Source organism: Balaenoptera borealis (genome assembly GCF_965194805.1).
Source record: "Balaenoptera borealis genome assembly, chromosome: 10".
NCBI classification, from domain to species: Eukaryota; Metazoa; Chordata; class Mammalia; order Artiodactyla; family Balaenopteridae; genus Balaenoptera; species Balaenoptera borealis.
This window is the reverse complement of record NC_138874.1, coordinates 51,646,589-51,667,172: the sequence shown is the minus strand read 5'-3', so window position 1 is coordinate 51,667,172 and position 20,584 is coordinate 51,646,589.

The window sequence follows — 20,584 nt, the reverse complement described above, 5'->3', positions numbered from 1 at the left end:
AAGCAAGCTATGAATTACTCTATTGTTCATAAGCACTGTCTGAGACATACATCTCCATGACATTTTCTTGAGCAAAGAAAAGTCTCTTAGAGACATGAGATTTTATAAATCCATTAAAATATCTTGCAAGCCGCTGCCTCCATTTTCCAAACACTTTTTCAGTATTCCTGGGGGCTTGCGGTATATTTTTTACCTGACTTCCAGGTGCCTTAAATAATTTGACATTTTCAAATGCAAAGATCAAGCTTTAACTTTCATTTTATAATTCAGATGTAACTTTACAGCTTTATTTTCTTTAAAAAAAAAACTTATTTCTTTGTTCAAATGGCCCATGAATGATAACTATGTATTATCTTGCACATTATCTGGATTTGCATGGTTATATCTCTGCAGCTTGGCATATATGTTTACATTTCACCATCACTGCCTTTTGAACAAATGTCTCTGATTAGTATAGCTAGGTACACAGATGACAGACTACATTGCGGAGGTGAAAAGGAGAACATGATTTTTTCACAATGTACTTAGAACATGTTACATTATCTCTTATTGTTCTACTCTTAAATTTTGCTAACTCATTGAACGGCATTTTTACCAGAGGAACATATCAGTCCCCAAACTTTCAGTCTGGTTATCCTGCTGAGACACAATTTTACGCACACTATTTACAGTGTGGTACATTTTAAGATTGATATGTTCCTTTAGAAAAAAAAAATCCACCTTCCACCGTGGTTTAAAATGCAAAACTGGATCGAAACTGTGTGTTACTTTTACATACTCATGTACGAAAACAATTGTCTACCAAAGGTATAAAATGGATGGCTAGTCTATGTGTTAAAGCATAGAAATGCATATTCAGTGTTTAAGGGGTCTAATTTACTCTTTTTTTAGAAAATCACTAAAATCATTAAGCAAAAAGTGTCAATTGAAATGCTCACCTAAATGGTAGCAGACGAAAGGTTGGTATACATTCGTTTTATGGCTTTGTAATGTTTAAAACATAAACCTTTGCAAATCCCTATGTTCTTTTTGACATGGGCTATTGAAAATTATATATTATTCATTATCCTCAGTTTAGGCACAGTTGTAATTCTATGCAATGATGGTAGTGTAAAGTAAGCCTAATTTCAACGTCTAAATGTATGTTATATTATTAATAGTTTTACTTAGGTATAATTTATATACCATAAAATTTTTCCATTTTAAAAATATAGCTCACATACTTTTAGATTAGGGACGTTTTCTGTTGGCTATTTTTTTTTTTTTAATTTTTTTTTGCTGTTTATGTAGCATACTTTCCTGTTTCTTTGGATATCATGTAATTTTTTTTTGAAAACTGGACATTTTTGTAATATATTTTAACAATTCTAGTGTCAGATCCTTTCCTCCAAGGTTTGTTCTTAGATAAATCTTCCCTCAATATTTATCTTTGTTGTTGTTATTTTTCTTGTTACTTCTGTTTGTTTAGCCACCCTTCTGTATGAATTCTGTAGATTCTGCATTATCTGTGGTGCACAGCATGGAGTTCTCCTTTTTTTTTTTTTTTTTAATATTTGCGTTTTAAAAATTTTTAAGCCTGGCTTCCTAGGGTTCATTGGGTCACTATAATTTAGTGGTCATTCATTAATTGGTCAGGAAATTTCCTTAAAAGCCTTGATTTCCATCCTTTGCCAAAGAGATCTCTGTGTGAAGGCACACCTTTGAACTTCAGGCAGTTTATAAGCCAGCTTTAGCTTTCACTTCTTGCTTGGGTATGGACTCAACGTCAGCCAGCGGTAAATGGCAGTGGTCTTTTCCTATCCCAGTTCTATCCTGGAAATGTATACAACCTTTTGCATATGTGTAGCCTTCTAGATCTTCAGGAATACGTTGAAGCTTTATAAAGTCCCCTGTGATTATCTAATTCATTACTACCTTCTTTTAATGTTTTGGGGGGAATGCTGGGTTTTTGTTTACCACAACGGAAATCACAGCCTTAAACAACCGTGATGTTGCAGGCTGATTGTTATACTTTTTAGTAATGCCCAGGGGATAGGGCTTTTTTTCCCTTCCTACTGAAATGAGCTGTGAGTCATGTCAAACAGCCACATATCTTGGAAATGGAGTTCAATGGAAAAATTCACTGTTAATGGGGGGTGGGTCCTATAACTGAGATCCAAAAGAGGTTAGCACTCCCCATTGGCTGTGAGACTACCAGTTTTCCAGAGCTACTGCGCCTCAGACATGGGGTAGGAGGGAAACTGAAAGGCCATGGGAATAGACCCAAGTTGAAACACCACAAGCAATGCTCTCTTACAGAGGTTCAGTAGTTTTTCTTGAATAAAGGATTTTTCAGTTTATTCTGTTTCGCTGGTTAATTTCCTGAATGTTGAAATAGTTAATTTTAGTGTTTCGACAGTAATTTCATTATTTTTCTGGGAGGACAACTTACTCAGGTCCTCATGTTGCCATTCTGGAAGTCCGTCTCCTCTGCTGTATTTAATGTCTCTGCTGACTATTGCGAGGAAATTAGTGATTACCATGGTTTGGAGGGAAGGATACATACTTCTAGGCTTTGATTTTTGCTTCACTCTCAGCTTGTGTAACTTTTTGCTTGTGTTAGAAAGAGAAAGAAACAGAATGAAAAACACCCTTTAAACCTGCAAGGGAAAGATGGCAAATTTCATCGTGGGACCAGCAGTTGTTTATGAAACTAAACTTCCAGGCTATAAACGCTAAATTATGAGAGGTTAGAAATATTTTAGTTTTAAAAGTCTCCCTTGGGGCTTCCCTGGTGGGGCAGTCGTTAAGAATCTGCCTGCCAATGCAAGGGACACGGGTTCGAGCCCTGGTCCTTTCTTTCTTTCTGACATCTTTGTCTGGTTTTGGTATCAGGGTGATGGTGGCCTCGTAGAATGAATTTGGGAGTGTTCCTCCCTCTGCTATATTTTGGAAGAGTTTGAGAAGGATAGGTGTTAGCTCTTCTCTAAATGTTTGATAGAATTCTCCTGTGAAGCCATCTAATCCTGGGCTTTTGTTTGTTGGAAGAATTTTCATCACAGTCTCAATTGCAGTGCTTGTGATTGGTCTGTTTATATTTTCTATTTCTTCCTGGTTCAGTCTTGGAAGGTGTGCTTTTCTAAGAATTTATCCATTTCTTCCACGTTGTCCATTTTATTGGTATATAGTTGCTTGTAGTAATCTCTCATGATCCTTTGTATTTCTGCAGTGTCAGTTGTTACTTCTCCTTTTTCATTTCTATTTCTATTGATTTGAGTATTCTCCCTTTTTTTCTTGATTAGTCTGGCTAATGGTTTATCAATTTTGTTTATCTTCTCAAAGAACCAGCTTTTAGTTTTATTGATCTTTGTTACTGTTTCCTTCATTTCTGTTTCATTTATTTCTGATCTGATCTTTATGATTGCTTTCCTTCTGCTAACTTTGAGGGTTTTTGGTTCTTCTTTCTCTAATTGTTTTAGGTGTAAGGTTAGGTTGTTTATTTGAGACATTTTTGTTTCTTGAGGTAGGACTGTACTGCTATAAACTTCCCTCTTAGAACTGCTTTTGCTGCTTCCCATAGGTTTTGGGTTGTCGTGTTTTCATTGTCATTTGTTTCTAGGTATTTTTTTATTTCCTCTTTGATTTCTTCAGTGATCCCTTGGTTATTAAGTAGTGTGTTGTTTAGCCTCCATGTGTTTGTATTTTTTATAGATTTTTTCCTGTAATAGATATATAGTCTCATAGCACTGCGGTTAGAAAAGATACTTGATGTGATTTCAATTTTCTTAAATTTACCAAGGATTTGTGACCCAAGATATGATCTATCCTGGAGAATGTTCCATGAGCACTTGAGAAGAAAGTGTATTCTGTTGTTTTTGGATTGAATGTCCTATAAATACCAATTAAGTCCATCTTGTTTAATGTATCATTTAAAGTTTGTGTTTCCTTATTTATTTTCATTTTGAATGATATGTCTATCGGTGAAAGTGGGGTGTTAAAGTCCCCTACTATGATTGTGTTACCGTTGATTTCTCCTTTTATGACTGTTAGCATTTGCCTTAGGTATTGAGGTGCTCCTATGTTGGGTGCATAAATATTTACAATTTTTATATCTTCATCTTGGATTTATCCCATGATCATAATGTAGTGTCCATCTTTGTCTCTTGTAATAGTCTTTATTTCAAAGTCTATTTTGTCTGATATGAGAATTGCTACTCCAGCTTTCTTTTGATTTCCATTTGCATGGAATATCTTTTTCCATCCCATCACTTTTAGTCTGTATGTGTCCCTGAGTCTGAAGTGGGTCTCTTGTAGACAGAATATATATGGGTATTGTTTTTGTATTGTCTTTGTTTCCATTAAGCCAGTCTATGTCTTTTTTTTTTTTTTTTCCATTCAGCTAGTTTATGTCTTTTTTTTGGAGCATTTAATCCTTTACATTTAAGGTAGTTATTGATATGTATGTTCCTATTACCATTTTCTTAATTGTTTTGGGTTTGTTATCGTAGGTCTTTTCCTTCTCTTGTGTTTCTTGCCTAGAGAAGTTCCTTTAGCATTTGTTGTAAAGCTGGTTTGGTGGTGCTGAATTCTCTTAGTTTTGCTTGTCTGTAAAGGTTTTAATTTCTCCGTTGAATCTGAATGAGTTCCTTGCTGTGTAGAGTAATCTTGGTTGTAGGTTTTTCCCTTTCATCACTTTAAATATGTCCTGCCACTCCCTTCTGGCTTGCAGAGTTTCTGCTGAGAGATCAGCTGTTAACCTTATGAGGATTCCCTTGTATGTTATTTGTTGCTTTTCCCTTGCTGCTTTCAATATTTTTTCTTTGTATTTAATTTTTGATAGTTTGACTAATATGTGTCTTGGCATGTTTCTCCTTGGATTTATGCTGTATGGGACTCTCTGTGTTTCTGGACTTGATTGACTATTTCCTTTCTCATATTAGGGAAGTTTTCAACTATAATCTCTTCAAACATTTTCTCAGCTCCTTTCTTTTTCTCTTATTCTTCTGGGACCCCTATAATTCGAATGTGGGTATGTTTAATGTTGTTCCACAGGTCTCTGAGACTGTCCTCAGTTTTTTCCATTCTTTTTTCTTTATTCTGCTCTGTGGTAGTTATTACCACTATTTTATCTTCCAGGTCACTTATCCGTTCTTCTGCCTCAGTTATTCTGCTATTGATTCCTTCTAGAGGAGTTTAAATTTCATTTATTGTGTTGTTTATCATTGTTTGTTTGCTCTTTAGTTCTTCTATGTCCTTGTTAAACGTTTCTTGTATTTTCTCCATTCTATTTCCAAGATTTTGTATCAACTTTACTATCATTACTCTGAATTCTTTTTCATGTAGACTGCCTATTTCCTCTTCATTTGTTTGGTCTGGTGGGTTTTTGCCTTGTTCCTTCATATGCTGTGTTTCTCTGTCTTCTCATTTTGCTTAACTTACTGTGTTTGGGGTCTCCTTTTTGCAGGCTGCAGATTTGTAGTTCCCGTTTTTTTTGGTGTCTGCCCCCAGTGGCTAATGTTGGTTCAGTGGGTTGTGTAGGCTTCCTGGTGGAAGGTACTGATGCCTGTGTTCTGGTGGATGAGACTAGATCTTGTCTTTTTGGTGGGCATTACCGCGTTTGGTCGTGCGTTTTGGGGTGTTTGTGACCTCATTATGATTTTAGGCAGCCTCTCTGGTAATGGGTGGGGTTGTGTTCCTGTCTTGGTAGTTGTTTGGCATAGGGTGTCCAGCACTGTAGCTTTCTGGTCATTGAGTGGAGCTGGGTCTTAGCATTGAGATGGAGATCTCTGGGAGAGCTTCTGCTGTTTGATGTTACGTGGAGCCGGGAGGTCTCTGGTGGACCAATGTCCTGAACTTGACCCTCCCACCTCAGAGGCGCAGGCCTGACATCTGGCCAGAGCACTAAGACCCTGTCAGCCACATGGCTCAGAAGAAAAGGGAGAAAAAAAATAAGGAAGAAAGAAAAAAATAAAGTAAAATAAAATAAAAACTTATTAAAATAAAAAATAAAATATATTAAACACAAAAAATAATTTAAAATTATAAAAAAAGAAAGAAAGAAAGAAGAGAGCAACCAAACCAAAAAAAAAATCCACCAATGATAAGAAGTCCTAAAAACTATCCTTAACAAAAAAGAAAAGAAAATCATGGACAGACAGAACCCTAGGAAAAATGGTAAAAGCAAAGCTATACAGACAAACTCACACAAAGAAGCATATACATACACAGTCACAAAAAGACAAAAAGGAAAATACATATATATATATATATATGTCTATACATTAAAAAAAAAGGAAGAGAGCAACCAAATCAATAAGCAAATTTACCAATGATAATAAACTCTAAATACTAAACTAAGATAAAGTTAAAACCAGACACAAATTATTTGCAGAATGCAAACCCCAAGTCTACAGTTGCTCCCAAAGTCCACCATGTCAATTTTGGGATGATTCGTTGTCTATTCAGGTATTCCAGACATGCAGGGTACATCAAGTTTATTGTGGAGATTTAAGCTGCTGCTCCTGAGGCTGCTGGGAGAGATTTCCCTTTCTCTTCTTTGTTTGCACAGTTCCTGGTGTTCAGCTTTGCATTTGGCCCCTTCTCTGGGTGTAGGTCACCTGAGGGCGTCTGTTCCCTGCCTAGACAGGACGGGGTTAAAGGAGCAGCTGATTCGGGGGCTCTGGCTCACTCAGGCCCAGGGGGAGGGAGGGGTATGGAATGCGGGGTGAGCCTGCAGCGTCAGAGGCCGGAGGGACGTTGCAACAGCCTGAGGCACACTGTGTATTCTCCCGGGGAAGTTGTCCCTGGATCACAGGACCCTGGCAGTGGAGGGCTGCACAGGTTCCTGGGAGGGGAGGTGTGGATAGTGACCTGTGCTTGTGCACAGGCTTCTTGGTGGCTGCAGCAGCAGCCTTAGAGTCTCATGCCCTTCTCTGCTGTCCGCACTGATAGCCGCGGCTTGCGCCCGTCTCTGGAGCTGTTTTAGGCGGTGCTCTGAATCCCCTGTCCTCTCGCACCCCGAAGCAATGGTCTCTTGCCTCTTAGGCAGTTCCAGACTTTTTCCTGGACTCCCTCCCGGCTAGCTGTGGCGCACTAGCCCCTTTCAGGCTGTGTTCACAGAGCCAACCCCAGTCCTCTCCCTGGGATCTGACCTCCAAAGCCCGAGCCTCAGCTCCCAGCCCCCACCCGTCCCGGCGGGTGAGCAGACAAGCCTCTCAGGATGGTGAGTGCTGGTCGGCACCGATCCTCTGTGTGGGAATCTCTCTGCTTTGCCCTCTGCACTCCTGTTGCTGCACTCTCCTCTGCGGCTCCGAAGCTTCCCCCCTCCACCACCCGCAGTCTCTGCCCACGAAGGGGCTTCTAGTGTGTGGAAACCTTTCCTCCTTCACAGCTCCCTCCCAGAGGTGTGGTCCCGTCCTTATTCTTTTGTCTCTGTTTTTTCTTTTTTCTTTTGCCCTACCCAGGTACGTGGGGGAGTTTCTAGCCTTTTGCAAAGTCTGAGGTCTTCTGCCAGCATTCAGTAGGTGTTCTGTAGAAGTTGTTCCACATGTAGATGTATTTCTAATATATTTGTGGGGAGGAAGATGATATGCACGTCTTACTCCTCTGCCATCCTGAAGGTTTCCTCTGCTATTGACTTTTTTGTGTTCTTTATATATTTGGAGATTAACTGTTATCAGATACAAGATTTGCAAATATGTTCTCCTATTCTGTAAGTTACCTTTTAATTCTGTTGATTGTTTCTTTCACTGCAGAGATTTTTTTGTTTGATGTGATCCCACTTATTTATTTTTGCTTTTGTTGCTTGCGCTTTTTGTGTCAAATCCAGGAAATTACTGCTAAGACCAATGTCAAAGAGATTTTCCTTATGTTCCCTTCTAGGAGTTGTACAGTTTCAGGTCTTGCATTTAAGGTCTTATGATTTATGGTTTCAGGTCTTATGATTAAGTCTTTAATCCATTTTGAGTTAATTTTTGTGAGTGGTGTAAGATAAAGGATCAGTTTCATTTTCCTGCATGTGATTATCCAATTTCCCCAACTCCAGTTATTGAAGAGATGATCTTCTCTCCATTGTGTGTTTTTGGCCCCCTTATCAAATATTAGTTGACATATACAGGAGGGTTTATTTCTGGGTTCCATTGGTCTAGTGTCTATTTTTATGCCAGCATAATATTATTTTGATTACTATAGTTTTGCAGTATAGTTTGAAATTAGGAATTGTGATGCCTCTGGCTTTATTCCTTTTTCTCAGGATTGCTTTGGCTGTTGGGATCTTTTGTGGCTCCATACAGATTTTAGGAATGTTTTTTCTATTTCTGTGAAAAATGTTGTTGGAGTTTTGATAGGGATTTCATTGAATCTACAGATGGCTTTGTGTAATATGGACATTTTAGCAATATTATTTCTTCTGACTCATGAATAGGAGATAGCTTTCCATTTGTTTGTGTCTTCTTCTATTTTTTTCATCAAATCTTGTACTTTTCAGTTTACAGATTTTTTACTTCCTTGATTAAATTTATTTCTAAGCACTTTCTTATTTTTGATGCTATTGTGAATGGGATTATTTCCTTTATTTCTTTTTCTGATGTTTGTTGTTGATGTATAAGCAACTGCTTTCTGTACATTGATTTTGTATCCTGCAACTTTACTAAATATATTGACTATTTCTAGCAATTTTGTGCTTTAGGATTTTAGGATTTTCTATGCATAAGATCATAGCATCTGCAAAAAAAGACAATTATACATTTTTCCTTCCTATTTGGTTGCCTTTTTTTTTTCTTTCCTGATTGCTCTAACTAGAACTCCCAGTCCTATGTTGAATAGGAATAGTGAGAGTGAGCACGCTTGTCTTATTCCTTACCTAGTGTCAGAGAGTGCTCTATAGAGCAACAAAATAGGAGGGGATTGATGTCAAAAAACAAATCTCTAGAACCCTAAGAAACTATTTTTAATCAAATAGTTAATCCAGACAAGAAGTTTTACCATCATATTGGTTAATGACTCATTTTGATTAATGTTAACAAAAATTCATAAACTACAGATAAAGTGAAAAGCTGATGATCTGCCTGAAGAAAAAAAATATTCACAAGAACATTATGTAACATTTTATTCATTCCTGTGGAAACTGATATATTATTGTGCAAACTAGGATATATGGCCAATTTAATTACAGGTAACAATTCTTTTCCCCCTCCCAGGTTCCTGCTAATAGATAAAATATAAACTAAGTGTTCTTGAGAATACTTGCCCTTACTCCTTACTCAGTAACTTCATAAGGAAGGAAGAATGACTCATCTGATCAGTAAGATCTGGAAAACAAATGACCCTGTTGAGTTAGTCCTTTCTGATCTCTACTTTTCTAGATACTTTGCTGGGACACAGAAATATTCTCCTCTGTTACAGGCACAGAGATTAGGTCCAGTTTCTGACTTCTAGCACCAGGAAAGAGAGCAGGGCAAAGTCAGCCCCTCATGATCTATGCAAATATTTAGTAGAGTTTTAGCTTCGCAGAGGGTCTCTAATGAAGGCCCTGAATTCTAGAAATCTTTAAAGTGATGAGAGACCCAGGCAGCATTTTCTCAGTTGGTTTACCAGCAATAGTGGTAATATTTTGATCCTTCTTTGAATACTGTGGCTATTTTTCAAGTGAGTCAGAATGTGAATATCAATTCAGAGACATCTTCATAATTGCATCAAGGAATTTTGTTGGCAAAACTAAGATTTATCTGTGTCCAGTGCAAAAGTCAATGATATTTACATCAGTTAAAATATGACAGGGTGAAAAAAAATTCCACCTTTTTCCCTCCTTCATTTTACTCGTGTGTGTGTGTGTGTGTGTGTGTGTATGTGTGTATGTATATATATTCTCCCCAATAGCCTTGATACTTGAAGGACAGTTTGGTTATATTTAAAATACTTTATAAATAAGGTTATAAATTTATAAAGCACTAAGTTTATAAATAAGGTTCAGACCTTATTTGAGTTAAAAAATACTGCCCAATTGCTGCTTTCTTGTCCATGTTGTTTTTCATTAATCTTTTGCCATTTTAAGTCATTTTTTGCTTTTTCTTTTTTCTTTGTTTTTTGCCTGAGGATATTATAGGTTGCATATTTTTAATCTAATAATTTTACTAGGATATGTGTCTGAGTAGTTTGTTTTGGTTTTAGTTTTCCAAGTACCTGATGGACCTTTCAAATATGTATAGTTAAATATTTCATTAATTCTGGAAGGTTTTATTGAATTAAAATTTTAAGTATGCATTTTTGTACTATTTTCTTTTTTTCAGGGTCTCCAATAAAACAAATGTTATCTTTTCTTTGCCTGTCTTCCATTTTCATTATTTTCTTTCAGACCCTTTTTTACTTCTTTATCTTATTTTTATTGTCTTGGTTATTTTGTGCCTTTCTTCAATTTTTTAAATTAAATTTTCACTTAAGTCTATTCTATTTTAGGTAACACATTCTGTATCTGTAAGATGATTCTTTATTTATTTGCAATTTATTCTTTATTTCTAACATAATTGTGTCATTTTCACCCCTTTCTTTCTGTATTTAATCAATACTATTTTCATTTTTTCCTATATTTTGTCCATTTTTTCCTTAGTGTACTAATTTCTAATTTCAAGTGGGTTTTCATATAGTTTATTTATTTATTTTAGTATATTTATTTTTCTTTGGCGTGCTTCTTACAGTTTTCTTCTGCTTTATGGTTAAGGAGGAATTTTCCTTAATTGATGTATGTTGAGTTTTGTTTTCTGATCAATCTATTAGTCATTTCCTGATTTTTTTTCTTATGAGAAGGGTTCAGAATTCTTGACTCTCCTCTAAATACAGAAAGATCAAGGTACTTTAATGAATTTTGTTTCTTTGTTTGTTCTTCTGGTGGATGGAGAAATTTTATCTCTTGAATTTTTAGTTCTCTTTTGCTTTTCAAGACCATATATTTTCTCACATTGTTTCTCTTTTCCCTTAACCACTCAGTTACCAAAAGGTGCTTCTAATCCCCCCTTTTCCACTTTTTTCCTCCTCCAGAAGCTACAAAGTTTTATTAAGATTGCATATACTTTTAATTATCTTACCTATTTTCTGTCACATCTTCCCTGATATTTTTTACTATTTTTATACTTAGGGTGAATTTGTCTTCCTGACAGTGGTTTTAGATCAAACATAGGTCCTATTGCTTACTTCCTTCTCCATTCCCTGCATTTTTCTTAATCTGCTTTTGCTTGCCTCAAAGATTGGCATTGCGTGGGAGCATTAGAGATAACATGCCAGAACTTGGCATTTTCTTATTTTTACTTTTAGGTAATTTGGTGTTTGAGCTTCTTTTGTCTTGAAGTTATACTGAGCTATTTTGGTAGTGTTACATTTTCCCTCCTTGTTCCCTATTTCTGGAGAAAATAGTTAGATGGAGGGACCTAGGCAGTCATCATTGTCTTCAGCTATTTGGAAGATCTTATATGATAACAGTTCATATTTGAATGCTTAAAAATTCAAAATGTATTAAGGGAAAGGACTTAAGAAACTTAAGATTATTTGAAAGGGGGACAAAATCATACCTCTTGAAAAAGACAAGGCAGTATTGTTCTTAGAATTGTTATATAGCTTCAATTTTTCATTACTGTTAGAATGTCTCAAACATTTTCCAAACACAAGAAAAATACAAAAGCTTTAAAATACTGATGAAGTGTCTTTCTGTTTGAAGATACTTAATAGAGATAGCTGGAGGAAACTCTATCAAGTCTAATACCTTTATTAAGAAGCAACCACAATAGACCAAGTCTATTAGATTACCCCCAAACTGAACATTCAACATTTAATTTCCTTATAACCAAATCCCTCACTAATGAATTAGCTACAAATTGCAGATTGTATGAGCTAAAACTGAGTGAGACAGCTATCTCAATTCTGGAAAAGAAAAAGGCCGCAAAATAGCAATGGTCATTTAGAAATGCCATTACCCATTTACCTACTCAAAAGATCTCAATTCCAAGGGGAGAAATGGTACTCTACTCTTTAAGGTGTCCATTACATTATTCAAATAGAGAACATTTAACCCCATCCCAAGACTGTGGCATTTTATATGGTTTGAAAAACACCAGGGAGAGAGAAAAGGGAAAAATGGAAATGAGACGCTCAATAGAAACAGATTGATGGATAATTTGCTATGAAAAGATTCAGCCACTTGGTGATCATTTGTAACTTATGGCTAGGAATTTCTTTCAAAACTCCAGACTTGAATCATTTAATTCAGTTAATATTTACTTAGGTTTTTCATTATGCTAGACATATAGAAGTGAGATACAAAGATGACTAACAATTACTTATTACCCCTCTTTTTTCAGAAACAATTTTAAGTGATATGACCATGTTCTTCAAGAGTCCATCTGATATGGGCTCAGACTTGTAAACAAAGCAGAATGAGAAAAGTACAGTGATGGAGATAAATATGTTATGGAAACACAAAGGATAGAGTAATATTAGATAGTAAGATGGCCTTAACACAAGAAGTGTACTTGAAACAGACACTTAAGAATGGGTAAGTTTTTAAAGAGTAGAAACCAGTGTGAAGTAATACTAGAGAGAAGGGGTAGCATCAGCAAATTCTCAGAAGCAGGAAATTCTTAAGTAATAATGATTAGTTTGGAATGGCTAATGTATAGAAGGCTTTCAGTTGATTGAAAAAAACATTTTGATGTGTTCTTGTAGGGGCTTAGTTGTCAGGTTAAGGTACTTGGATTATGATTTAGGCAATATGATTAGTGTTAAGTTTTGTCAGAATTTTGCCTGGAGATTTTTTACTCCATTTTTTTCCTTTATAGATGTTCATTCATTCATTCATTGTTTCAGCTAGTGCATATTGAGTATCTCTTATGTGTTAAACATTGTTCTACATGATGGGCATAGAGTGATCAGTAAGATAGATGATGCTCTGGTTTTCACCAAGTTTGCCTTTGAGTTGGAGAAGTTGATTGTTAATCAAAAATAAACAATTTAAGAAAGTGGTAAGGGCAGTAAAGAAAATAAAACACGATAATCAAAAAACAATTGACTGATTGGATGGTTTGACTCTATTCATATAGCAAGTGCTCTTTGTGGCCTGCCCCAGTCCCCTCTACTGCTGCTCTGGTGGATAGGGTCTTTGCATGCTGTTAGCATCCCATCTAATCCACCTGCCTATCTCTCTATTTGCTCTCCTGAGAGCATCTTCAGAAGCTATCAAACTCCATTGAACCTATGTTCAGGAAAGCCAGAAATGCAAGAAAAAGAGAAAAGTTAACATCCCTAAGACACGTGACAGGATTAACGGATCAGTGCCACAGCCTCCTCCCTTTTCTTTGATGAAACAATTCTCAGGCACAGTCTAGATGTTTCCTTGGAGCAGGAGGGTCAGAGCAGGTTTAAATATGTTTCCAACAGTGATAATCAACCTACTTTCAATTGGCTTCTCTTCCTTCCGTTTCTCACTCTCCCTGCTCCCTCACTCTTTTTCCTTGAGATCACGTGACCTGCACCAAAGATATTTAGATAGAATTATTGTAGAGGGAGGCCTCTCTGAGAAGATTATTTAACCATGCCAAATCCAGTGAGAAGCAATTGAGACAGAGAAAATAGAAATGCAAAAGCCCTGAGGCAGGGATGGAGGAGAAAAGAAAGGTAAAAATGATGGAAGTAGAGTTAATAATTGTGAATAAATAAGTAATTAATTACCATAAAAGTAGATGACATAAGATTATATTGTATAAATTGTTATAATTAATAATTTCTGTGAATAATCAAGTTTAATGTTAGGAATTCTAAAGCTCTCTAAACCACAAATTTTTCAGAATTATTTTCTCTTGTCAGAGGCCTAATTGTGCCTTTAAGACATCCCAGAGCAAAAGTCATCGTGGACGTTAGAAATTTAAAAAATTGAATTAGGTGCCTATGATAGCACCTATGACCATGAATCCCATATTTTACTGCATATTTTTAGTTATGGTTTCCTAATCTCTCTGGAAAGAAGCTCCTCATTGTTTCTCAGTGAATACGCATCACCAATATTTTTACCTTTCTTGTTCCCAATGCACATTTTTTTTTCAAACTGACATACCCCAAATTCCAGCCTCAAATCCCATGATCTCGGGGAAAGGCCCTTTGTAGTATTTGTAACTTAAAAGTATTTATAAAAATGGAAATGTAATTGGTGGTTATGGAAACAATAAACCAATGTTAATTAACATCTTTCTAAAAATTACTTTTATTCCAGAACAAGATCTAGGGAAATGGGAAATAGAATGGACATACTTGACGGAACTTGTAGGAGTACAGAAGAAAGGCCTTGGGGCGGGGTGGGTGTGGGGAAGCAGACCAAGAAGGCAGGGGGAGTAGGCATAAATAGCAAAGTGCCCACGGAGGAGTAAGGCATTGGACTTAAGTGGAAATCATGGCTCTGAATGGGAGGACAGGAAAACTGGATGAGGGGCAAGTCACTGATTCAAAAAAGTAACCCCTAGGTCATTTTCCCTGGAGTGATTACAGAGTTTGATCAAATCACAGAATGCATTTATGGATCAGACTATGACCTCCAATGTCTCCTCTAGCCCTAACATTTTGCAATTCTAATTCCTTTCTTGTTGGGTTCATTGCATTCATGAAAATCCTTCAACAGAAATATTTAGGGTTGAAGACTAACACTATGGACAAAGAGGGAATTAGGTTAGCAGTCACTTTAAGAGAGCTATTTTAACTTTATTTTACACAAAAATAAAAGAATAAGAATATCACACTATGAGAATTTCCAATGAAATTTTATTTTAGCAATAGTACACCCAATATAATACTTTTATTTATTCTTAACATAAGGGTTTCAGAATCTCTCATAATTTCAATGAAATACTTGTAAATTCATTTTTGTTGAACATAATATATACACTAAGAGAAAATATTTTTCAGATTTTTCTGTTAGTGAACATATTCAAAGCCCAACCGGCTTTACGATCATAAAATGCTTACTTCTGCCACCCAAATTCAGACAAGCATCATCAAAAGAGGTCTATGCTCTGTCTCACAGAACAGATTTAAGAAGAAAGTCCAATTATCCAGGTTTGCCTTTTCTTTGTTTTCTTTCTTTAATTCTCATTTTCATGGAAAAGATCTTATCATCCTTCATTATTTTCCCATAATGAAACATCAGTTCTTCATCTCTCTCTCTCTTTTCCTTAATAGGAGGGGCTCACTATTCAGTAATGGCAATTCCCTTAGATATAAGAAGATGTATACTAATAAAAACGGCACAGTGACAAAGAGACAATAGAGTACAGTGGCCATGAATATGGATTTTGGATTTATAAAGACTTGGCTTCGCATTAGACATTTGTCATTTACTAAATGATCTTGTATTAATATCTATGATCCTATTTTTCAATCAAAAAAACAGGGACAATTACACCTACCTTATGAAATCATTATGAAGATAAAATAAATAATTCTTATAAATAAATTCTTATAAATATGTATAGCAACATATTAAAAATGGGTTATAAAATGAAAAATATAGCTTAAGTAGGATACAAACTTAAGATAAAATCTCTATATATATATCCATGATTCTCCCAAAGGCTGAAAAGTGCACCTAAATTCGATCAAATAATTTTGATGTTAGTGCAAGATAGTTAAAATCCTCTAAGACTAAAAATTATTGCCCAGCACGATGCCTCATGTTTGCTTATTTACTGCCTAAAAAAATGTAAGTCTCACAGTCTTCCTGAGACAGGCTAGTACTTTATTAATGTTTGGAACTGTTGTGCAGCTATTTATGTTCTCATTATTTCCACCTCTAATACAATCAAAATGGAGGAGAAATATTTACACTGAATTGTCTATATGCATTGGCATTTGCTTCTTATTAACACTAATTTAAACCACTGCCTCCAGGCAAGTTATAGCTGAACGTGATGAAAGCCAAGAAAATATAAATTAGGACAATTCTAATACATATGGTATGGTTGCTTCTATACTGCCTAGAAAAGATCAGCCAACCAGAGTTCACATTCATTTACTAGCCTTTCATACTGACTGGCTAACTGTATTTGTATAGACAATTTATGGATAGTACAACTGAAGTACAGATTTATATTTTTTCAGATTTAAATTATATACTATAACTAACAGAAAGACTATCCCATCATAATCCAAGAAGCAGGGAGGTCCATAACTGTTTGGCAAGTGTTATTAATGATCATCATATTCTGTTAAATTCAAATTAGGTATGACAAATTCCTAGCTGAAACAGAGGTGATATATATTTATTCTTCAGTACAGTGTACTAACAAGGCTTTCCAAGAAGATATTTTTCTCTATTCCATGTGTTTTCAAAAGAATAAAGAAAATATTATATGTTTCCTCTGGAATTTGTAAAATGCAGCCATGCACTTTACAGTATTCAACCTTGGCTGTTGATTGGTTCCTGTGAACTGAGAAATACTGCACAAACAGGAAAATTTATGACTATCAGTATGAAAAGTTTTCTTCTTACTATTTTTTCTAAGAGAGGTCACTCATTACATTATAATGCTATAAAGCATGTGCGTTCAAGTAATATTTCTTAAATTTAAATATGAATTCACAAACTTGGAATAGTTGTGTAGGAAATTAAAAATGTCTGCCAGTTCTATTCTTATACAGACAAACATTTTAAACATGTCTTCCTAAGACTTTGTTTTCCAATAATGAAAGATTTGATACACATTAAAAATAAAAATAAATATTCCTTATTTGTGAAGTAAAAAATATTGATAATTTATATGCATATATGTATTTTTAAACAAAGTTATTTGACATCCTCCTAAAATATCTGTATACTGAGATTGCCACACTAGTAAATATCCAAGAACATTAAAGAAAGTGCGGCTGACCCAGATTTTTTATTACAGGAAAATCTGGCATCCTATCAGTTACAAGAACATCCATCCCCAAAGTAGACTTCTTTCGTTCATTTAAAGTGTTTTGTATACATAGTACTATCAGCACATTTCTTAAGTAGATGGATCATCCTGCCTGAAAATTTCTTTACTGTCATTCCCCAGTTTCTCAATAATATTTTTGTTTTTTTCCAGAAATGTATCGAGGGAACCTAACACTGCCTCATTAGTGCTATAGTGGCCCCTTTTGATTTCCACTGAGATTTTTACTTTATTTCAGCATATTTTGTTTTCTCTATATTTGATTTAGTCTCTTAGATTTTGAGTCAGCACTTCTGTGCACATACTGCACGAAGGTCTCAGTGTCTGAGTCGGGGACCAGAGGATCAAATACTTAGTAAATTACTAACAATTCATACTTCCATAAAAAAATCATTAAAATAACATACAGTGTCAGCAGCAATAAATTTATATGCCAGAAGTTCTCAATCCATCCTTTAATCATTCATTCAATTGTTCGTTTACAAATAAATATATACTGAGTCTAAACTTCATTTAGATCAGTGAAACTGCTAGTATTTTTCAATCCTCACAGGCTTTAAAAATGCTTTTCTGGCTTTCTGGCATTTTAGAAACAACTTTTTCATCTGTCTCTCAATCTCTCTGTCCTTCTGTCTCTTTCTGACTCACACACACACAAATATACACACATATGCATACGTGCATATTTTGTATGCACATATGCGTATGTATGGAGTGCACTTTGAGAAATAGTAAAATTTTTGTCAAATAGAATAAGTATCTAGGGTAGAATTTTATTGAAACTGTAAATAAATAAGATTTCAACATCATTAATATTTTTCAAAAATGCAAAAATAAAGCACATGTAGTTATTTTGTACTGGGGGAATGATACTTTGTGACATTTCAGGATTCTATTGGCCCCAAAAATTCCAAAATGGCTTTATCATAACTTCAAAACTCCAGCTTTGAGGTTCACTGAGCATTTCTTTATAATAATATGTGTCAACAATGGTCATAGTCACAAGTGACTTCATTTAAAGTGATTTTCTATAGAGATACACATTTTAAATATGTTAACACTGTTAGTTTAAGCCTCATAAAATTTAGATGGGAAGTTCAGTGAAGACAGAAATGACCAACATGGTTATACCAAAGATGATTAAACTGGAAAGCAATTCAATGCAAAACTGATATGTAGACTTTCCATTATCTATCTATCTATCTATCTATCTATCTATCTATCTATCTATCTATCTAAACATACCCACACACCCACACACACCTATAAAACAAAAATCCAGAGGATGAAGAGTTAACCATGTGCAAAGTCAAGTAGAGAGATGTCTACTTATCTTAGATATTGTTCCTTGCATAGATGTTCAAGCCATGTATATGCTGAAATTAATATAATGTGCTTGTCATATGAGTGATCTTGACTAGGAAAGATTAATAGGCTTCATGAGACTCAGTAACTAAAATATTTCAACAGTGTCTGGTTAGTGTGCTGTCTTGAGAAGGATTCTCAGGCCATCTTCAGTGTCCAGATACATATGACTGCAATTGATTAGCAAGGTATACCATGGTTGCTGAATAGAGGAGTGATAGCAACTATACTAGGGTTTTGACACCCCTCGTCAAACAGGATTATAAGACCTGAAATTCTGTCTGCTGACCTGATATCTTTGAGTCTCACAGCCTCCCAAAGACCTAGATGTGAGCTCTCTTGCTCTTTCCAGATATGCTCCCCACTCAGTGAGAACGGCTCCCTGTCCAGCTAGTACTCTTAGCAGCCAGACCAGCTATACTCTACATAATCCTCAACATAGGGGATTTCAGTTCCTTGCCAGCCCACTGAATTATCCCATCCTCTTGTCACTACAAACCCTGCAACCCAGAGCTTCTGCTATTTCACTCTGCTCTTGAGTATAACATCCATGTGGTCCTGTGTGGTGTGTGGTATCCTCTTCTCTTGGGCTGAGTATATGTGAATAATAAACTACCTTCAATCTCATCTGTCCAATATCAGGTGTCATGAGTTTGGCTATCTACTACTATTTAGGGTAGGGGAATCCATCCTTAACCAATGGAGTGATAAGAGATAATCAGAATATAAACATAACTAGTTTGTCAAACAATAGACTATTTCCTTAATTCACCCATCATATAACCATATAGATAAACTGTTTCTAAAAGATTTTTCAAATTAGTCTTCTTACATATTAGGCTAATTAAATGAGGAATTATAAATTATTTATTCATACTGATTGCATAATTATTTTATTTATAACTTCTCTATTTCTAAAGAGCATTTGTGGTTGCTTGTCCAGTGCTGTACAATGATATGTAAATAAAGAAATTTTAAAAAATCATCTCTCAGAACTAAAGGAAGAAATCAAATAATTAAAGGGGAATAATCTTTCCATCAATATGGTAAACAAACTATCAAAAAAAAAAAATCCTAGAAGAGAACGCCTGCAATATTGCAGATAAAGAAGAAAAAGAGACTATAATATTAGGTTGAGCTGAGGGGAAAGTAAGAAAAATGTTTAAAGAAAGAAAATAACAAGAAAGCACAAATCTAGAGAGGCAAGCAAGCCCTGAAGCTGGCATCTACTTATGTCTAGTGGCCCTGAACTTGGTTTTTAATGGGTACATCTGGGGAATGGTACAAAGATTGACACAAGCACAGTGAAAGATTGGACCAGAGATTCTGGCACCTACAGTCTTAAAATATAACACTTAATATGTACAGTAGGGTAAATCCTCTTTGTTTAGGGGAAAAATGGGGATGCTTTTTTTACTCAGCCTTGACTCTGGGTAGGAAATCAAAACACAGACACTCACACAGACACACACACACATACAAACATTGATTAAAATAAAGATTCTAAGAAGACAAGAAGTACAACCTTGCCCTTACATGGATTTGAAGCTAGAATTTACACTAATTCTGGATATTAAAACACAAAATAGATAATAGAGTTGATGTTAGTCCCAGGTAGGTGGTGCCCCCAGACACCTGGGGGAAGCAAAGGCAAATCTTCTCTGGATAAAGGCAATATAACATAAACCTCAACCTGTTCCCTTAGAGACATGAGCTCAAAAACACCACAAAACACAATGTATCCTGAGCAAAACCAAAAAGAAACAGCAAGCTACAAAAGAAGATCCTTAAAAACAAATAATAAAACTGTTAGATGTAATATACAAGTGTGTTTTAATAAATAAAAAGGAAAAATCTACATTATTACATTGCGAGGGGCTACAAAAAATAGCCAGAACATTTGAAAAAGGAATATGTAAAACTTTTAGAAACTAGGAATGCAAGAATTGGCGTTAAAAATGGACTGAAATTGACCTAGATGCCTCAAGTTTATGACAGGTAGTCTGAGGGCTGTGCCATAGTACCCAGAGTTACCCATATCTGCAACATTGCTATGCCAGAGGAAAAGAAGCGTAACAAAAAGGAATAATTCTGAAAACTTTGCGCTTCCATTCATTTCAGTTTTTTGAAACTATGCTTTTTACTATGGTAAAATACAGATATAAACTTTACCATTTTAGTCGTTTTAAGTATAAATTTCAGTAGCATTAGGTAGATTCACATTGTTGTGCAACTATCACCACCATCATCTCCAGAACACCTCCAGTTTCTCAAACCAAAACTCGATTACCTATTAA